This window comes from Phyllobates terribilis, unplaced genomic scaffold, assembly GCF_046119375.1.
Source record: "Phyllobates terribilis strain yellow unplaced genomic scaffold, ASM4611937v1 Scaffold_5__5_contigs__length_657084704, whole genome shotgun sequence".
Lineage (NCBI taxonomy): Eukaryota > Metazoa > Chordata > Amphibia > Anura > Dendrobatidae > Phyllobates > Phyllobates terribilis.
The window spans coordinates 195143861-195166666 of NW_027362765.1; positions in this window are offsets into that span (position 1 = coordinate 195143861).

A 22806-nucleotide genomic window follows, 5' to 3' on the forward strand; every position below is an offset into this window, starting at 1 on the left:
TCCTCTTCCACGGTTCAAATCTGGGTGTAACCCACGTTTTTGCCTTTTTTACATAAAAAAAAAAACGTTTCAGTGTCTCGCTGTCTGTTCAGACACAAATATATCTGTTTAAAAGATTCTGGTGTAGGCCAGAGAAATAGAACTGTGGTTTTCCTCTTCCACTGTTCAAATCTGGGTATAATCCACCATTTTGCCTTTTTTACATAAAAAAAAACATTTCAGTGTCTCGCTGACTGTTCAGACACAAATATATCTGTTTAAAAGATTCTGGTGAAGGCCAGAGAACTAAAACTGTGGTTTTCCTCTTCCACGGTTCAAATCTGGGTGTAATCTACCTTTTTGCCTGTTTTACATAAAAAAGAAATTTTTCAGTGTCTCGCTGATTGTTCAGACACAAATATATCTGTTTAAAAGATTCTGGTGTAGGCCAGAGAAATAGAACTGTGGTTTTCCTCTTCCATGGATCTAATCTCCTTTTTATTACCATTTTGCCATTGATAGTGCGAGTGTAAGATATTTTACTTCATTTACAATGGGCAAGGCGCGTGGCAAGGGACGTGGAACTGGACGTTCTGGTGATGGTGCATGCAGAGGAAGGGGCCATGGCCAAGGTGAAAATGTGCCACAACCAACAGCTACATCTTCTCGCTCCCAGTTCTTGACCAAATTACTAGGGAAGCACACAACAACACCACTATTGCGAACTGATCAGTGTGAACAGGTTATTAATTGGATAGCAGATAATACTTCCAGTCACCTGGGCACCACCACTTCCAGTCTGTCTTCCACACGGTCATATCTTAGTAGCCGTGAGTCTCGACCGCATACTCCTCCTCACCCTGATGCTCCTTCCTTTCACCATGCCAAGTGTCGTCAGACATCAACTGATCCCACAGTTGGACACTCTGAAGAGCTGTTCACTGGTCCATTTCCATATTTGGGCCCCTCGCCTGCTCCGCTTGAAGTGGTGGAAGAGGAGATCCCATAAAGCGATGGCCAAATATTTGAACAGCCACGGCCACAGGAAGGCGACGTTGGCAATTTGTCACAAGAGTTGGACGATGACGAGACACAATTGCCACGAAGTGAGGAGGAGGACCGTGGTGCGGAAGTGGAAGAGGAGGAGGTGGTGGATGATCTAGTAACTGACCCAATGTGGCAGGAGGACACGCAGAGTGAGGCCAGCAGCACACAGGGGGAGGGAGGCAGGGTACCCCAACAGGCAGAAAGAAGCAGTGTGGTGGCCACAGACAGAAGGCGGGCAACCGTTCCCCGTAACACCAACACGAGGGACCTTGCCAGTACAACCGGTAGGTCTTCCAGAGTAGGCCATTTGTACCACCTACCAGGCCAGCATCAACAGGGGTGACAAAACTACCAGCCTGACCACCACCAGCATGATCAGGCACATGTCAGCAAAGCACCCGACTTTGTGGGGCAAACCCCAGGGTCCACGATTAGTGTCAGCGGTTGCCACCACTGCTTCTTCCGCTGTTGTGCGTGTAAGAGAACCCCCTGTTGTGTGTGCAAGGCAATCCCCTGTCCATACTGCATGCAAAGGTACCCCCTCCTCTCAGTCTTCACTTGTTATGGCAGTTTCAAGAAACAGCATCAACGTCCACGTCCATGTCCCACCGCAGCGTTCAATTGTCCATATCCCAGACCTTTGAACGAAAGCGCAAATTAGCAGCCAACGCCCCACAGGCCACAGTCCTAAACTCGCACATTTCACGACTGCTTGCATTGGAAATGCTGCCTTTTAGGCTGGTGGAGGCGGAATCCTTCCGCAGCCTTATGACGGTGGCCGTCCCTTAGTACACGGTCACCAGCCGACAATATTTTGCCCGGTGTGCCATCCCTGCACTACACAAGCACGTGTCCCAAAACATCTGCCGTGCCCTCAACAACGCAGTTACTGGGAGAGTCCACCTGACAACGGACACGTGGACAAGTGCTTGTGGCCAGGGACGGTACATCTCCCTGACGGCACACTGGGTAAACATAGTGGAAGCCGGGACCCAGTCGAACCTTGGGACGGAACACATCCTTCCCACACCGAGGATCGCGGGCTCTATGTCAGTTAGAGTTGCCCCCACAGTGTACAGCTCCTGCGCATCATCCTCCTCCTCCTCCTCATGTTCAGCCTCCATCTCTCACCATATCAGTTACAAGCTGGATGCACTGCAGTACTGCCTCCGCCAAGCGGCAACAGGCTGTGCTGAAACTCATAAGCTTAGGTGATAAACCTCACACTGCTTGTGAGTTGTGGACAGCTGTGAAAGAGCAGGCAGATCTGTGGCTGAGACTGCTGAACCCTCAACCAGGCATGGTCGTGTGTGACAATGGCCGTAACCTGGTGGTAGCTTTGAGGCGAGGCGAGATCACACACATACCATGCCTGGCTCACGTGCTTAACCTCGTGGTACAGCGGTTTATTAAATCATACCCCGAGTTGCCAGATCTGCTCGTCAAAGTACGCCGCCTGTCAGCTAATTTTCAGAAGTCGGCTACAGCTTCCGCCGCCCTTGCTGTGTTGCAGCAGCGTTTGCTTTTTCCGGCACACCGACTGGTGTGTGATGTCCCCACACGTTGGAACTCTACCCTCCACATGTTGCAAAGGATTTTTGAGCAGAAGAGAGCAGTTGTGGAGTACCAGCTGCAATAAGGCCGTCGATATTCAGGTCAGACTCCACACATAAGACCTCAGGAGTGGACCTGGATGTCTGACATATGTACCATCCTGACAAACTTTGAGGAGTCCACCAAGATGGTGAGTGGCGATGACGCCATCATTAGCATCAGCATCTCACTTGTCTGTCTTTTGCAACGCTCTCTGCAGAGAATTAAAGAGGAGGCATTGCAGCCAGAGTATGATGAGATGGATCAAGAAGCCATAGTGGGCGATTACACACAGCCCAGCCTCATCTCATCCCAACGTGCATTGGGGGACAATGAGGGAGAGGAGGAGGAGGAAGAACAGGAGCTGGTATCATGCGCTGTAGACGGTAGTTCCTGTACAACTGTCATACCGTCGGTTCAGCGTGGGTGGCCTGAGGACAGGGGGGAGGAGGAGGAGGACAGCATGGTCAGTCATCCTCTTAGTGAGGACAAGGAAGTCTTGCCCATTACCCTGCTGGCACGCATGGCTGACTTTATGTTACGCTGCCTTAACCGTGACCCTCGCGTTGGCCTGAGGACAGGGGGGAGGAGGAAGAGGAGGAGGAGGAGGAGAGCACGGTCAGTCGTAATCTTGGTGAGGACACGGAAATCTTGCCCGTTACCAGTCTGGCACGCATGGCTGACTTTATGTTACGGTGCCTTAACCGTGACCCTCGCGTTGTCAAAATGTTGGGTGACAGTCATTACTGTTTGGTGACACTTGTAGACCCCCGCTACAAGGAGAACTTTCACTCTCTTATTCCTGAGGTGTAGAGGTCTACAAAAATGGGGCAGTACCAGAAGGCCCTTGCTGCAGAACTGTTAAAAAAATTCCCATCTGAACACGCTAGCGGCAGAAGTCACAGTTCGTTGCCCAACCAAGGCGCACAGGCGAGAGAGACGCAACTCCCATCCAGCAGAGGCAGGGGATCACTGTCAACGTTCTGGGACAGTTTTCTGAGACCCGCCCAGCTTACAGGCCCTGAGGCACGGGGTACTCTCACAAGGAGTGGAAAGTTTCAAAAGATGGTGGGGGAGTACCTTATCGACTGTACCAGCGTCCTCCGTGATTGGTCTGTGCCTTTTAATTATTGAGTATCCAAGCTGGACACTTGGAATGAACTCGTTCTGTAAGCCTTGGAGGTCCTGGCCTGCCCTGCCGCTAGCGTGTTATCGGAACGTGTTTTTAGTGCCGCTGGGGGAATTATAACTGATAAGTGAACTCGCCTGTCAACTGACAATGCTGACAAGCTGACCCTTATCAAAATGAACAAGGGCTGGATTGGGCCAGACTTCTCATCACCACCAGATGACAGCAGAGTAACATAAAGTCAAATTCACTGTGTTATTTCGGGAGGTGTATTCCCATGCACCGCTTCACACCCACACATGGGTATACGCTTCCTCATTTTGGCTGTTTTTTGCTCTTCTCCTTATCCTCAGCCTCCACCACCACTATACCACCATGGTGACCGTGGTCCATGTTGCCAGCATTGCAAGTTCCTCCGCCCTAATTTTTGGCAGCTTTTGATTGGAAGGCATAGGCAAAGACTATGGGAGACCCAGTCCCCAATAATGGGAATAATGTTTTTAATATGCTGTACTGCATGGCTCTTGTAAGGGGCATTGCAAGTTCCTCCGCCCTAATTTTTGGCAGCTTTTGCATGGAAGGCATAGACAAAGACTATGGGAGACCCACTCCCCAATAACGGGAATAATGTTTTTAATATACTGTACTGCATGGCTCTTGTAAGGGGCATTGCAAGTTCCTCCGCCCTAATTTTTGGCAGCTTTTGCTTGGAAGGCATAGGCAAAGACTATGGGAGACCTACTCCCCAATAATGGGAATAATGTTTTTAATATGCTGTACTGCATGGCTCTTGTAAGGGGCATTGCAAGTTCCTCCGCCCTAATTTTTGGCAGCTTTTGCTTGGAAGGCATAGGCAAAGACTATGGGAGACCTACTCCCCAATAATGGGAATAATGTTTTTAATATGCTGTACTGCATGGCTCTTGTAAGGGGCATTGCAAGTTCCTCCGCCCTAATTTTTGGCAGCTTTTGCTTGGAAGGCATAGGCAAAGACTATGGGAGACCCAGTCCCCAATAATGGGAATAATGTTTTTAATATGCTGTACTGCATGGCTCTTGTAAGGGGCATTGCAAGTTCCTCCGCCCTAATTTTTGGCAGCTTTTGCTTGGAAGGCATAGACAAAGACTATGGGAGACCCACTCCCCAATAACGGGAATAATGTTTTTAATATACTGTACTGCATGGCTCTTGTAAGGGGCATTGCAAGTTCCTCCGCCCTAATTTTTGGCAGCTTTTGCTTGGAAGGCATAGGCAAAGACTATGGGAGACCTACTCCCCAATAATGGGAATAATGTTTTTAATATGCTGTACTGCATGGCTCTTGTAAGGGGCATTGCAAGTTCCTCCGCCCTAATTTTTGGCAGCTTTTGCTTGGAAGGCATAGGCAAAGACTATGGGAGACCCACTCCCCAATAATGTGAATAATGTTTTTAATATGCTGTACTGCATGGCTCTTGAAAGGGGCATTAAAATCATCTTGTTAAGCTACTATGACCGCCACGTCTCTTCCAAGGGTCATTCATATTGTCTTTTTATTACACTGGGACCTCCACGTCTCTTCCAAGGGGCATTGATATTGTCTTTTAATTTCACTGTGACCTCCACGTCTCTTCCAAGGGGCATTAAAATCGTCTTGTTAAGCTACTGTGACCTCCACGTCTCTTCCAAGGGTCATTGATATTGTCTTTTTATTCCACTGCGACCTCCACCACTCTTCCAAGGGGCATTGATATTGTCTTTTTTATTCCACTGGGACCTCCACGTCTCTTCCAAGGGGCATTAAAACCGTCTTGTTAAACCACTCTGAACTCCACGTCTCTTCCAAGGGTCATTAAAATCGTCTTGTTAAGCTACTGTGACCTCCACGTCTCTTCCAAGGGTCATTGATATTGTTTTTTTATTCCACTGGGACATCCACCACTCTTCCAAGGGGCATTGATATTGTCTTTTTATTCCACTGTAACCTCTACCACTGTTCCAAGGGGCATTGATATTGTCTTTTTATTCCACTGGGACCTCCACGTCTCTTCCAAGGGGCATTAAAACCATCTTGTTAAACCACTCTGAACTCCACGTCTCTTCCAAGGGGCATTAAAATCATCTTGTTAAGCCACTTTGACCTCCACATCTCTTCCAAGGGTCATTGATATTGTCTTTTTATTCCACTGGGACCTCCACCACTCTTCCAAGGGGCATTGATATTGTCTTTTTATTCCACTGTAACCTCCACCACTCTTCCAAGGGGCATTGATATTGTCTTTTTATTCCACTGTAATCTCCACCACTCTTCCAAGGGGCATTGATATTGTCCTTTTATTCCACTGGGACCTCCACCACTCTTCCAAGGGGCATTGATATTTGTCTTTTTATTCCACTGGGACCTCCACCACTCGTCCAAGTGGCATTGATATTGTTTTTTTATTCCAATGTAACCTCCACCACTCTTCCAAGGGGCATTGATATTGTCTTTTTCTTCCACTGGGACCTCCACATCTCTTCCAAGTGGCATTAAAACCGTCTTGTTAAACCACTCTGAAATCCACTTCTCTTCCAAGGGGCATTGATATTGTCTTTTTATTCAACTGTAACCTCCACCACTCTTCCAAGGGGCATTGATATTGTCTTTTTATTCCACTGTAACTTCCACCACTCTTCCAAGGGGCATTGATATTGACTTTTTATTCCTCTGCGACCTCCACCACTCTTCCAAGGGGCATTGATATTGTCTTTTTATTCCACTGGGACCTCCACATCTCTTCCAAGGGGCATTAAACCTTCTTGTTAAACCACTCTGAACTCCACTTCCCTTCCAAGGGGCATTAAAACCATCTTGTTAAGCTACTGTGACCTCCAGGTCTCTTCCAAGGGGCATTAAAACCGTCTTATTAAACCACTCTGAACTCCACGTCTCTTCTAAGGGGCATTAAAATCGTCTTGTTAAGCTACTGCGACCTCCACGTCTCTTCCAAGGGTCATTGATATTGTCTTTTTATTCCACTGGGACCTCCACCACTCTTCCAAGGGGCATTGATATTGTCTTTTTATTCCACTGGGACCTCCACCACTCTTCCAAGGGCATTGATATTGTTTTTTCAGTCCACTGTAACCTCCACCACTCTTCCAAGGGGCATTGATATTGTCTTTTTATTCCACTGGGACCTCCACGTCTCTTCCAAGGGGCATTTAAACCGTCTTGTTAAACCACACTGAACTCTACGTCTCTTCCAAGGGACATTAAAACTGTCTTGTTAAACCACTCTGAACTCCACAGCTCTTCCAAGGGGCATTGAAATGTTGTTTTTAATTACCTCTAACCTCCACGACTCTTCTAACGGGCATTGCATTTCCTCCTAATTTTAGTCAGCTTTTGCTTTTGAACGCATAGGCGAATACTAAGGGAGACCCACTCCCCAGTAATGGGTAGAAGGATTTTAGTATGCTGTAATCCACGTCTGTTTCAAGGGGCATTGTAGCTCCTCATAATTTTTGGAAAACCTTCCATTCACTGCTTGGCCAACAGTGTACAGGAGACCGAGTTGCTATAAATGGAAAAAATGGTTTAGTTAAGGCCTTCTGACCTCCATGTCACTTCCAAGGGGCATTGGAGTGCCTCGAAATTTTTGGTAGGCATTGCACTCACTGTATGCCCTATAACTGTGTAGCCAAACCGCTCCTTTTGGTACAGAAACATATCCTAGAAGACATGTGTGGTTGACTGGCCTGATATTAATGTGAATGGTCCCTGTTCCTCCTGCTCTTTCTACTTTGCCACCACCTCATCCATCATTCATCACCTGAAGCTTTGTTTTAACGGGAGTCATAGAACTGGGATAGTAGCAGGAAAATATCCAGCTATCCTCAGAGAAGGTAGGATATGCGCCAAAACGGTGACCACCTCAGGCCTAGCCACTACTACATACATGCGCTTGCATTCCAAGGAACAGAAAGCTAAGGAGATGGATGGCCTCATGATCATGAATAATTTACTCGTTGTGTAGGAGGCCGACCACTGCTGCTTTCTACCTTCTGAACTTTGTGTTGAAGCCTGATTGACCCAGGACCCGCAATCCTCTATGTCTTGAGGACGTGTTGCATCCCAGTGTCCAACTGTGTCCCGGCTTCCACAATATTAACCCAGTGTGAAGGCGTCAGTGAGATGGACCATCCCTGGCCACATTCACTTGTCCATGTGTTTGTGGTTAGGCTGTCCTTCCCACTAAATGCACTGGGGAGGGCACAGGTAATGTTTTGGCATGCGCGCTTGTGTATAAGGCGCACCGGGACAAATAGGGGCGGCTGGGGACCGTTTAAGGACACCCGGCCGTCCCCAGGCGGCTGGGGACCATGTGTGGGCACCCGGTCGCGGGGCGTCTGGGAACCGAGTATGGACACCCGGCCACCCCCTGGTGGCTGGGGACCAAGCGTGGACACCCGGCCGCTGGGTGGCTGGGGACTGAGCATGGATACTAGGCCGCCGATGCAGCCTTGACGTGGTGGCCAGATTCCGCCTCCACATGCCTAAAAGGCCCAATTTCAAGGGCAAGCAAGCAGTATGGTTTTGCAGCCTGGGGGTGGGTGGGTGGCAGGCTGCATACTTGCGCTTGCATTGCAAGGAATGGGGGAGGTACAATTGAACACTGCCCTGGGACAAGGGCTTGCACGGGGATAGTTGCAAGTCTGCATCTTCTGATGCGGCAAGGATCACTTCTGATGGGCACACTTTTAGGCAGTGACCTGGGTGTCAGAGATGCTTCCAGGGGTCTTCCCCATGCTGTTCCCATGTCTTTTCAGCACTTTATGCATGTGTCACACAGCACATGGGCAGATAAGGTTGTGAAATGTTAAAATGACATTTCCCGGTGAATGCATTTGTCACGGTTGAAAGCAATACAAAAGTGCAAAAACGCATGAAAAATGCTACTTGTGAACATAGCCCAAGTTGTGGAGGAGTATTTTTGTTTTTGATTATTTATTTTACCTTATACACAAGTCTTTACCCTCGAAAGGATGTTCCTTAACATATTTCACAGGAAACCAGTTTCAGTTTTATTTTTGAAAGTTTTATTGAGAGCCCGTAAAAGTGGCTTAATACCTCTGAACACGTTGTTGACAGGAAAAGGAAAACACAAAAACAGAAAGACCCATGGTCGTTAAGGGGTTAACATATTTCACAGGAAAGCACTTTCACTTTCATTTTTGAACGTTTTATTGTGAGCCTGTAAAAGTGGCTTAATACCTCTGACCACGTTGTTGACAGCAGTGACCTGGGGGTCAGAAATGCTTCCAGGGGCGATCCCCATGCTGTCCCCATGTCATTTGAGCACTGTCACTATCGTTTTGGGCACTTTTTAGGCTTTCTACAGACTGCCGGGGGTGCTGCCGCAAAAATGCTCGGGTCTCCCATAGACTAGCATTGGGCTCGTTGCTCGGGTCGAGCACCCGAGTATCACGGTGAGCTCGGCCCGAGCTTCGAGCACCCGAGCATTTTAGTGCTCGCTCAACACTAGTAAAGACATATAAAATAGACTTTCTGCATATACAGAAAGACAGCAACTTTTTAGTATTTTAGCGGCAGAATATAGAATGGGTCAGCTCACTTTTAGGCCTTTTGCATTGAAAGAAAGGAGATCCATTACAACAGGGTTTCATCCACATAACATCTATTGCCAAGCTTTGCAAAACGAACAATTGCTGGCATTAGAGATGATTTTAAAATTTGAATTTGCCAGATATGGCAAATTTTTCTCAAAAATATTGCAATTGTTATTAAAAAAATGTGTCTAAGAGTTTGAGATCTGCCTCATATTTTATGCTCTTTGTTTTAATGTGTTCAACATATAGATAGCATTAGTAACTGAAATGAATGGTGTTAACCTAGTGGTAGTTAGGGGGGACAGGATTGCGGTCAGGAAAGAGAGAGAAAGACAAATATTTAGATGTATGATAACTGCGCTACAAAAAGACACTCAAGTGAAGATAGTCCGAAAAGAAGCAGAATCTGACACTCTTTAAAGTTGCAAGAAATATTTTAGAATTAATCAGAATTGCAATCCAAAAACCGAAATCATTGACATTTTGGTTAACAAGACCATCTTCAGATTTACAAATATAATAAACAAAAATGGGACGGAAACAGAGAGAGAAAACAAAATTACAAATACTAGTGTATCATCCAATTAAATTGAAATATACACACGTGGTCAAAATTGTTGGTACCCCTCATTTAATGAAAGAAAAACCCACAATGGTCACAGAAATAACTTGAATCCATCAAAAGTAATAATAAATTAAAAATCTATGAAAATGAAAAAATGAAAGTCAGTCATTGCTTTTCAATCCTGCTTCCACAGAATTTAAAAAAAAATTAAACTCATGAAATAGGCCTTGACAGAAATGATGGTACCCCTGAAAATAATGTGACAAAAGGGACATTTTAAATCAAGCTGTGTCCACTAATTAGCATCACAGGTGTCTACAATCTTGTAATCAGTTAGTGGGCCTTTATATAGGGCTACAGGTACTCACTGTGCTGTTTGGTGACATGGTGTGTACCACACTCATCATGGACCAGAGGAAGCAAAGGAAAGAGTTGTCTCACAAGATTAGAAAGAAAATTATACACAAGCATGTTAAAGGTAAAGGTTATAAGACCATCTCCAAGCAGTTTGATGTTCCTGTGATACAGGTGCACATATTATTCAAAAATTTAAGATCCAGGGGACTGTAGCCAATGTCCCTGGACGTGGCCGCAGGAGGAAAATTGATGACAAATCAAAGAGACGGATAATACGAATGCTAACAAAAGAGCCCAGGACAATTTCTAAAGAGATTAAAGGTGAACTTCAAGCTCAAGGAACATCATTGTCAGATCGCACCATCCATCGTTGTTTGATCCAAAGTGGACTTCATGGGAGACGACCAAGGAGAACACCATTGTTGAAAAAAAATCATAAAAAAGCCAGACTGGAATTTACCAAACTACATGTTGACAAGCTACAAAGCTTCTGGGAGAATGTACTATGAACAGATGAGACAAAAATGGAAGTTTTGGCAAGGCACATCAGCTCTATGTTCACAGATGGAAAAATGAAGCATATCAAGAAAAGAACACTTTCCCTACTGTGAAACATGGAAGAGGCTCTGTTATGTTCTGGGGCTGCTTTGCTGCATCTGGCACGGAGTGTTTTGAATCTGTGCAGGGTACAATGAAATCTCAAGACTATCAAAGGATTCTAGAGAGAAATGTGCTGCCCAGTGTCAGAAAGATTGGTCTCAGTCGCAGGTCATGGGTCTTGCAACAGGATAATGAGCCAAAACACACAGCTAAAAATACTTAAGAATGGCTAAGAGGAAAACATTGGACTATTCTGAAGTGGCCCTCTATGAGCCCTGACCTAAATCCTATTGAGCATCTTTGGAAAGAGCTGAAACATGCCGTCTGGAAAAGGCAACCTTAAAACACGAGACAACTGGAGCAGTTTGCTCATGAGCAGTTGGCCAAAATACCTGTCGAGAGGTGCCGAAGTCTCATTGACAGTTACAGGAACCGTTTGATTGCAGTGATTGCCTCAAAAGGTTGTTCAACAAAATATTAAGTAAAGAGAACCATCATTTCTGTCCAGGCCTATTTCATGAGTTTAATTTTTTTAAAATTCTGTGGAAACAGGGCTGAAAATCAATGTATGACTCTCATTTGTTCATTTTCATAGATTTTTAATTTATTATTACTTTTGTCAGATTCAAGTTATTTCTGTGTCCATTGTGGGTTTTTCTTTCATTAAACGAGGGGTACCAACAATTTTGACCACGTGTGTACACATAATAGTGGACAAACAATGTCGTTCAAATGAAAAAAGGCATATAAGGACCAAATTAGTTTTCAAATATGTGGAAGAATAATAACCATATCCACATATATTAACATAGGTTAGGACATGACCAAACAATTGGTCTATATAAATGTAGAAACAATATCTCAGAATTATTATAGAGTAGATTATTTAAAAAAAAACATCTTAGAAAAAACGGTAGGGTAACCCTGGTCCCTCCGAGATAGCTGCTCTATACCATATGTGAGGCAGTGACCGGGATCGTATGCGAGGGATGTTATATCTCCCCCAGAATGTGTACAGAGACCTATTAAAACCATTGAAGTGCATTGCAGTCACAGACACACCTGCGGCTGCAATGCAGGAATGAAGGTGAGCATTGACCTGGTCAGGCTATCTGGCTAAGGCAGATCAGTAAAACCCGGCAGGGCCTTCATTTCTTGGAGGAGGTCACAGGAGGCAGTGGGGCGGCCTCCTCCCTCCAACCCGGGTTTTCCAGTGGCTCTTGCCACAGGTCCTTTAAAACTCCTGCACTAACTATTAGTGTTGTCTATGTTGGTACCTGCTAGGAGCATAGCAGGAAAGCTCAGCAGGATTGAGTGTGGCTGAACCACCGCCTGGGAAGGCTCTGCACCTGTCACGCTCTGAGCGGCCCGGCGCGGCCGTTACCCACGGCAACCGTTGTTTAAAGACTTGTGTTAACCCGACTGCGAACCAGAGGACTGTCCTGTTTACCCCTGAGTTACTGAATAAAGATGTTTATGTTGGACTTGCTTGGGTCACTGCCTCAGTTACAGCACAGTGTGAACACTGCCGCCTTACACATATGATGTGATTGTTGTAAGGTATTATGGGAAAGCCCACATAGTATGTGACTAAATCAGTCTTCTACAATATGTAAAGTTGTGATGTTCATTTTTTGACTATTCATGCGATTGAATTGTTCATTGTTTGAATTCCCCAGGACCTGTGGATTTCAGTAAATTTGACTTGAATTCCATTCACATGGAATCGATTTGATTATCTCTAAGTCAGTATATATGTAGGAGGAATAATTTAAGAAAAGTACAAACCTCAGCAAGTTATATGCTCCATGAGTCCTGGTGCTATATATTTATTTTCCTAAGGTTCTGTGAACCCTCACTTTAGTAGCTTATAAAATGGTTAAGAGAGAATAGAAATAATCAGGCGCATTAAAATGTAACTTTCCATTGACACCTGTTCTTGGAGAATAGTCAGGAGGGCATCATACACTTTAAATCATCAGCTGGTCTGAATAGTTTCAGATGACTTTTCTCTTATTCATAAAATCATCTTTACTAAGCAGAAAACTCAAATATAATTGACTCGCCCCCTGGGCCGTGGGGTACCCGGAACCGGGCTTCTGTACGATGCTGGGGGTAGTAGTGGCAACCCGATCCCGTGGCTCAGGGTGGTCAGACCAAATTGTGGCAGTCTATCAATCAGTGCTTTAAATGTCCGACTACGCCACCCGTGGATTGCGGTCAGGGATAACCGCCGCTGCAGGGCAGGCCACTGGGGCTGGTGTTGGTGTGCAGCACAGAGATAGGATAACTCCCCACGGGAGGAGTGTAGCCCCAGGGTAGTGTAGGTGGATGTTGGGGGTGATAGTGCAGGCCGCAATAGTAAGAGTTCAGAGTCCGCTTCAAACAGTTCAGGGTCTTTATTGTAGATATTATTGATGACCCAACAGTAGTACCGGTTAGGAATGGGCCTGGGTGTCTGAGAGCATTCGGGGAACCCCACTGGTCAGAGTGAGTGTGTAGGCCTACCGTTCTCTCTATGCTCTTTCTGACTATCCCCCTCTTCGTGGTGTAATAGCCCACGTCCCTGAGCTGGCCGTGTACTTCTCGCCTGTATGGCTTGCGACTCTGGCCTTGGGTACCTTTTGCTTTCTCCTCGCTGTACTGGTCCCTCTGTGTGGCGGAGCCTCCAGGCTTCTTAGGCCAAGGGACCTGAAATCCCTCGTGGGTTGGTTCTCTGCTGCTGGGCTTATAACCCTGACAGCCTCGGACCCCAATGTCCGGTTGTGTGATTCTCTCAGCCAGGACCGGCTCTCGTCGCCTCTGTCCCTGGCTCGCAGTCTCTCCTCTGCCTCACGGACTCCTCAGCTGCTGCTGACCTGTCCCTCTTCTCTGAGAACCCTTCTGGTCACTTCAGAAGTGGGTTCTGGTCTCTCTAACCCTGCCCCAGTTCCAGCTTTTATAGGGCAGCCAGCTCCCCCTACTGGCCTGGGACAGGAGGTGCTGCATGCTAATGGTCCCTAACCAGGGAACCTCCCTCCTGCTCTCAGACACAGATTATTGTTTGTGGCATCCAGGCCTGGGGTGACACATAATCTCCTCTGAAAACATTATCAGTCTCTAGGGTCTAATGGACCGTGGCATATATGCTTAACAGTGAGTGCTGCTGGGACTCCTAATTTGCATTACTATTGAAAACCTATCAAATATTGTACTTTTTTGTTTAGCAGGTTAGATGGAATCCACCCCGGCCAACATATTCATATAGCTGTAGTCCTAGATCCCCATTGTTCATGGGTTACTGTTAGTTGCCAGCTGCTCGGTGTCTATGGGTGCTCCCAAGTATGACATACAGATCTTGCTTGCATCATAAAGCACATCTTTACGTTAAAGGAAATCCCTGGTGATGTCACAGGACAACTGTTACTGTCAACGGGCAATTCTCCCACCCTACTGAGTCCTTAGCAACTTCCCAGTAAGATAAAGCTAGTATTTCTGGCTCCGAGACTTTCCCAGGTATCATGTGTCTTCATACAATTAGTAAGAGAAAATCCAACAGAAATCCATTTACTGTATAATTTCCCGAGGTTTAATAGCACATTCTTATAAAGTAATTATGTGTTAATTAGGAGATGTGTACACTGTAACCTCTGAGAGGACCTGTTGATCTTCATCTGCATTTATACTACATTCTGAACAATTTGATATTCAGTTTGAGTATTCCCATCTTATGTGATGAGTTGAAGCAGAAGACAAGGGGTATATGTGACGCGCCCCTGGGCCTGTGTCGCGCAGCGTTGCGCACGCGGGAGCTTACCCGGAGCCGGATCAGATGGGGGTAGTAGTCTCGTGGCGGTGACCCGGTCCGTGCCCAGGGAGTCAGACTAAGTGGCGCTGTATCAGCGGTAGATGATGGACGACTACGCCACCCGTTGAATGCAGCTATGGAGCTGCCGCTGCAGGGCAGACCGCTGAGGCCGGTAGAAGGATGGTGCAGCGTGGATGGTATAACCCCCAACGGGAGGGGTATGGCCTCAGGGCAGCCGACGTGGATGATGGGGGTAGCAGGAACCACTCAGAGACGATGCGGTGTAGTTCAGGGTCTTTACTGGTGACAAAGATAGACCCTCCCGGAGTACTGGCTAGCGGTTGGGGCCTGGTCAGTCCTTGAGCAGATGGGAACTCCCCTGGCCAGGCGGAGTTGTAGGCCTCCCAAACTAACGATACTCTTCTGGCTACCTTGCTAGAAGCGAGTATAAGTAGCCCACGTCCCTGAGTGTACCGTGTGGTGCTCACCCGTATGGCCGGTGACTCGGGGCCTTCTAGTAGCTTCCGCTCCACGACGGCGGTGCTGGTCCCATGCGTGTGACCGTGCCTTCAGGTTTCTGGGCCAGAGGACCTGAAATCCCCTGCCTGACGGATTCTGCTGCTGGGTAGGAGTTAGTCCCCACAGCCTCGGACTCCGGGTCCGGTAAGAAATCTTCTCAGTCAGGGCGAGCTCTGCAGCTGCCAGCCCCTGACTCTTTGTAACACTGCTCCCACAGAGCTCCTGTTGTTTCTTCCTATGCTGCTTCTCTTCTCTACTTCTGGCATGGCCCAGGAGCTGGGCCCAGCCGGAGCCACAGCTCCCTATCAGCCCTCCTGGCTGAACTCTCCCTCTCCACTCTCTAACCCTGCCTCAGCCCCAGGTTTATATAGGGGAAGTTCTTCCCTCCCAGGACTGGGTGGGAGGTGTGGCATGCATAGGATTCCTGACCAAGAGACCTCCCACCTGCTCTCAGACATAACATTGCTTGTTACTGTGGAAACCAGACCCCTGGGGTGCCACATTCCCCCCTAGTGAAATTTAGTACTCCGGGACTAAACATATTTTTAGAAAAACATAACAAGGTATAAACAATAATAATACAATAAGAAAAACACATAAAGATGGTTACGGCGTGTCCGCAACCGGGTGCAGTCTTTGAAGAAAAGCAAGGTGTCCATTTCACCAAAACAGGGAGACGTAACCAGGTAGGGGTCTGTCCTGCCCCGAGTCCTTAACAGTCTTTAGTCCGTCCTGGGTTACGCTCCAACTATACACAAAGGATTCCCGGTAAATCCACCAAGGACTCCTATAAATTACTAGAAACACATAATTATTTACAGGATATGGCCGCTCTCAGTCCTCGGCCAGTGGGGATAAGGAATGGCTGTTCACAGTCCTCAGCCTGTTAAGGGATAGGGGATGGCTGCTCACAGTCCTCAGCCTGGCAAGGGATAGGGACACACGGGGAACAATTCACTAATCCCAACGGGGACCATATTTTAATTAGCAGCAGTCCTTGTACCCTTACGGGTAACTATTTACAGCTCTTTATTCACGCTACTTCCCTTCAGTAGCTATGTCCTCTTTGTGCTCCCTCCTGAGGGTAGTCCTCAGACCCGTCCGGGTCCTCTTGGCTTTCCTCGTATTGGTAGTACTGCAGCTCCTCCTCGGTTAGCTGGGTTAGTATCTCTGCGACAGTCCTCCTCCCAGGTGGCCAGGACATTACCTCCCTTTGGGCTGCCCCGGTTAACTGGGCCACCAGGATGCTCACTTTTTGCTCCTCTGTGAGGGGGTACACCTGGAAGAGGCTATCCAGCTTTTCTCTAAAGTCATGCAGGGTATGTGACTCCCCTGAGTACTGGGGTAGCCAGGCTGCCCCCGGGATATAGGGCATGGTGAAAGGCATGACCGCAACAGCGGTGGCGCTGGCGGGGGTTGAAGTGGTGAAGCTCTCCTCCGTATCCGGCATCCTTCTTCCCCCTAGTGGACCGTGGCCTACCTTGCGATGATCCTCTTCCGTAGGCCGCGGCTCCGCAGTGGATCGTCAGGGTTGAGGACCTTCCGTCGCACTCCTGTGACGTCGGCGTCTGCTGGGCTCCTTCCAGGACCTTACGCAACGTCCGGACGTGAGGCGGGGCTTCAGTTCTCGTGCGCTTTCGGAGTCCACGCCCCTCTTCTTCCCGCGCGGCGTCCTCAAGATGGCGTCCAATGGCGGGAAAACTCCACGTATGGCGGGAAGAAGGCTGAAGATGGCGCCGGATGGCGGGAAAACTCCACCGATGGCGGGAAGGAAGCGGAAGATGGCGCCGGATGGCGGGAATCTTCACCACAGGTAAGTTTGAACAGTCTTTTTCAGGCACGCAGTACCCGGTGGTTGCGGGCACGAAATCCTGCCGACTACGCCAAAAGTTGACGCGCCCCTGGGCCTGTGTCGCGCTGCGTTGCGCACGCGGGAGCTTACCCGGAGCCGGATCTCTTGAGGGTTGTAGTCTCGTGGCGGTGATCCGGTCCGTGCCCAGGGAGTCAGACCAAGTGGCACTGTATCAGCGGTAGATGTTGTACGACTACGCCACCCGTTGAATGCAGCTATGGAGCTGCCGCTGCAGGACTGTCCGCTGAGGCCGGTGGATGGATGGTGCAGCGTAGATGGTATAACCCCCAACGGGAGGGGTATGGCCTCAGGGCAGCAGATGTGGATGATGGGGGTAGCAGGAACCACTCGGAGACGGTGCGGTGTAGTTCAGGGTCTTTACTGGTGACAACGATAGACCCTCCCGGAGTACTGGCTAGCGATTGGGGCCTGGTCAGTCCTTGAGCAGATGGGATCTCCCCTGGCCAGGCGGAGTTGTAGGCCTCCCAAACTAACGATACTCTTCTGGCTACCTTGCTAGAGGCGGGTATAAGTAGCCCACGTCCCTGAGTGTACCGTGTGGTGCTCACCCGTATGGCCGGTGACTCGGGGCCTTCTAGTAGCTTCCGCTCCACGACGGCGGTGCTGGTCCCATGCGTGTGACCGTGCCTTCGGTTTTCTTGGCCAGAGGACCTGATATCCCCTGCCTGACGGATTCTGCTGCTGGGTAGGAGTTAGTCCCCACAGCCTCGGACTCCGGGTCCGGTGATAGCTTCTCAGTCAGGGCGAGCTCTGCAGCTGCCAGCCCCTGACTCCTTATAGCACTGCTCCCACAGAGCTCCTGTTGTTTCTTCCTATGCTGCTTCTCTTCTCTACTTCTGGCATGGCCCAGGAGCTGGGCCCAGCCGGAGCCACAGCTCCCTATCAGCCCTCCTGGCTGAACTCTCGCTCTCCACTCTCTAACCCTGCCTCAGCCCCAGGTTTATATAGGGGAAGTTCTTCCCCTCCCAGGACTGGGTGGGAGGTGTGGCATGCATAGGATTCCTGACCAAGAGACCTCCCACCTGCTCTCAGACATAACATTGCTTGTTACTGTGGAAACCAGACCCCTGGGGTGCCACATATGCATTCTCCAACTTCAGGAATAATAGGTATAGGATGCAGATTATGTGAACACAGATATACGAGATTTCTGCACAGCTGCTCTTAATTTTCCTATATCCTATCTGGCTTATACATGATAGTTTATCAATATGTGGGGATATGTTTGGCTATAAGGGACTTTTTATAATGGAATGAAACTTACTGCTCATTTTGAGCAAATTGGTTGGGGACTTCTTAGAATATCGTTTGACAGGATAGGTCAAAGTGATCTACATATAATCAGTTGTGATCTAAGAATACTTCACATTATCTATCTTTAAGCCCCCCCATACACATTGAATAATTAGCGACCAAACAATGTTTCAGCCATCAGCTACATATCTCTCCCAACTCCTCCATACACAGGAATAATCAGCTCAGTAGGACATGCCTGTGTTCTTTATGAGAGAGCCACTGCAAGACTCCTCTTTTAGCGGCTTATCTTCCAGAGAACAAAAGGATGGGTCATTGAATACTGAAAGAGCTGGAACCTTCTCTCTCCTGACTTCTGTTGGGGTAGAGTTATGAAGTCCCCATATACAATAGATTGCTGACCTATCCTGCTGATATTGGAGGGTTTGTGTGACTTTAGTCTAATGCAGGGATGTCAAACTCAAATAAACAGAGGGCCAAAATTAAAAATTTGGACAAAGTCGCGAGCCATCCAGTATGCAGTATAATGGGCCCCGCATTATCCTCCATACAGAAAAATGGGCCTCACATTGTTCTTTATACAGAATAATGGCCCCACATATCTTTTCATACAGTATAATGGGACCCACATAGTCCTTCTTATAGTATTATGGGCCCCACATTGTCTTCAATACAATATATGGGGTCCCCACAAAGGGGTGGTGGTTCTGGTGTCGCGGGCCAAATATAATCACCCCGCGGGCCAGAGTTTGACATGTATGGTCTAATGTATATAAAGAACTTTATTCATTTACTAATTCCTCACTGTAATAATTAGCGCTAGTACTAATTTCTAGAAAATACATGACTTGCTGAAAAATCACAACTATATATTTGAAGAACTTGAAGCAAATTTTGTTCCTTGTCATCAGGGTGGTATAGGGGGTACTGCTGTCAGAGAGCTAGGCAAATTAGAGATCAAAACGTATCTACCACCCACTTGCCACCTACCAGTCGTTACATTAGGACTAAGTCAGACGGTCGTATAACATGGACGATGATCATATCACAATGCTCAGACTGGCCCGCGGCTCTCCTGACCTGAGCGTAACAGCTGCTTAGAAATACGTGCTATCACACTCGGGTCAGGAGAGCTGACGGCCAGTCTGAGCATTGTGATGTGATCATCTTTCGTGTTATACGGCCATCTGACCGTGCCCTAAGAGTTAATATGCCCAAAACTTTATTATAGCTATGCGTTTTTATTCCATGAATTTTCCTCAGTCTACACTGCTTGCATGCAGCCCAAGAAATTTCTTCAATTGTGCTAATTAGTTCAATCCAGGACTTTCTCATCCGAGATCCAGTGGGCATAGCTGCAGCCATGGGGGAGTTTATCAGTGGTGCCTGACGTTACACAACATCCTCAAGCAAGTAACCACACTCACCTTACATCTGTTTCAGTCCCATAGATCTGCACAAGGAGCGCTTTCTCTTTCTTTTTATTTCTAAGAGTTAATATATTTTACTTATATAGCTAGTTAATAGATATGAATATGCAAAAATGGTTTCAAACATGGTGTGTTCATGTCAATTGCACAGCAATTCAATTAGCATTCTTTACTCCCTCTTCTATCACTCTGATAAATATATGGTATAGTGCTTCAGAGTACCTCAGACTACCAGAGATACATGTCCTACATAAACTCCTCAACAGTGAAATTACAACACCAAGAAGTAAATGTTGTGGAATTATTGAAATTACAGGATGGATAGACATAGTAATGATATGCCAATGATGAAAAAATGGAAACAAAATGTTCAAAATATCTTAGTTTATTCAATATCAAGTTTGGGCGCCTCACTCGCACTTACATGCCTTGGCTGCTGTCAGTGAGGTTATTAATGGTTGGCTGAGGAATGTTCTGCCACACTGAATGCACTTGGGCACGTAAATCATCATGATCCACTGCTGGCAGCTCCATTTGCAATTGACGCGCCCCCTAGGCCGTGGGGTATTCGGTAGCGGGCCGTTCCTTTTCTATTGGGGTTGTCACGGTGGCAGTGACCCGGTCCGTGGCCCAGGGCGGTCAATAAAATAAAGTGCAGAGTCAATTGGGGCAATAAAGATTTGGGGATAATGTTCGTGACGCCACCCGTAGTATGCGGCTATAGGGGGCCGCCGCTGCGGTGCAGATCCACTGGGGCTGATGATGATGCAGCAGAGATAGTGCAGTTCTCCACGAGCAGAGCTAAGCCCCAGGGCAGTATATAGGACTTGATGAGGTAGATATTGTTGGCAGGGACAGTGTAGTGCAGGGCCGGTGACGCAACAATAAATCAAGGACACAATGGGGTGCAGTCTTCAGGCTTTACTCACAGTTCTTAGGCAGTTCCAGGTTATCATTGCAGCTGATTATAACCGCCCACATCGTCCTGTGTTCTCCAAGGAAGGGATCCAGCCAACTCCCAGGCAGTTCAGGTACACTTAGTCGGGATTCCCTTCTTATGTGCCTCTCTGGCCGTCTCTCTGCGCTGGCTCTCGCCCTCCTGCCCTGCATCTTACAATCAGTGTCCTAAGTCAGTGGCCTCGGGCCTTGTCGGGCGACTTACTCTCAGTCCCCTGGACCCTATGTGGCCACCTTTTCGGCAATGTAATTGTGGATTTCGGCTGCAACACCTTAAAAATGCTACGGCCTCCTGTTGGCTAGCTGAGCCTGGTTGTTCTCCACTAGTCTGGGGCCGGTCCCCTTCTGCGGCCTGGTCCCTCCACTCGACAACGGTCGGGTGGATGCGGGTCCCACGGAGAGCGTTCGCGCTCCCGTGCCCCTGAGACCCCCTCTGTCTCTTCTTCCTTCTTCTGGGCCCCTTACTCTGGGCCCTCTCCTGTCTGGACCTGTCACAAGCAGGACCTTCCTCCTGGGCTTACAGCCCTAACTGAACCCCTTCTAGAAGGTTCCCCTTCTTCTTTTACTCCTACCCTCTGTGCTCCACTGAACTTCTTCCTCCACCCACCTCCTCCACTTAGTTCCACCCTCCTGACAGGGACAGGGACTGTGCTCTCCCTCAGGAGCAATCTTGCCCTTCCCTCAGGAGTGGTGTGTGTTGGATGTGAGTGTGTGGGTCCCAGGTAGTGCTCCCTCCTTACCTGCGAGTGGGGTACCACACCTCTGGATGAGATGCAGTACCTCTGTGGCAACTGGACCCGCAGGGGCGCCACACAATCGCTGACCAAAGACATCCCAGATGTTCTCAATGGGAGACGCTGGAGGCTATGGTAGAACATTTAGGCCACATAGGCTGCTCCCAGTAGCAGGAACAACATCCGGCCTGGCTGGTCATGTTGAACAATTGCTCCCCGGACAAATTGGAGAAATGGCTATACCCCCGGTCCACAACCAAATCAATGTAATTCCGAGCTGTTAGTGTACCTGGAATGAAGACTAGAGGAGTCCAACTACCTACATTATTCCACTTCACTCCATAATCTTGGAAATAGGATTGGTGTGACATGTTCACCCGTGAAGGCCTCTTCATAACATTGAGCCGTGGTCTCATCAGATTTGAAAAATGGCACATGGTGATCCATTCTGTACTGCAATTGAAAATGTACATCACATAACAAGCCTAAGGCATTAAACAGTGTATACACAAACCATCTGAAGACGTTTGCATGACATTGGGCAATGAGCCAGACATCCAGCTATAAGTATTCCATGACTTCAAGCCACTGCTTTCAAAGACTATCAAGATGCAGAGCACTTAGGCAATAAAGGCTGTAATGGAGGTTTATTCTCTTCAGTGATGAGTCCCACTTTTGTATTGCAAAATAGAGAAACTACCGCACTCCTGGAGTGGTGAGGTGCTCAGGTAGGGTTGCAAGCCCGACGCAATATTAAACCAAAAAACCTGGCACTCAAATAGACTTGAAGATTTCTTAGAGGATTTTTTCAAAAATAATATTTAATGATAATGTAGTACAATAAGCAGACGTTTCGGTCCCACGGACCTTCATCGGTGTACTATGATAGAAAATAATACAAAAAATACAAAAAATAAATAAGTAGACAATAATAGACATGCAACATTTTGCAAAAATAACATAAGCATGGTGAGCAAAAATCCAAAGAAAATCAAAATAAATGGTCATGGATACATGGCGTGGGGTTAACAACAAGGGGAACCGGATGGGAGAGAGGGAGAGGATGGGGCTGGATGTAAGTGGAAATGGAAATGTACTAGAACCTACCAGAAGAAATCAAGAGGAGAAAAGCTGGGGAGAAAAAAGGAGAACAAACAGAGTGTAAGTACCTGTGGACGTAACAATGGGAAGACACAAGAAGAGAAACTGTTACCTGTGAGGTATGGTAATAAAGAGTGGCTGTAACAAGGAAGAACGCGGTGTCCACCGCTTGTTCTAGGCTGTTGGTGAAAAGGGAGACAGGACAGAATATATAAGACAAGGGGGAGGTCGTATAGGGGCCAAGAACCAATCATTGGTGACAGTGGAGTGAATGTGAGCGATAGGGGA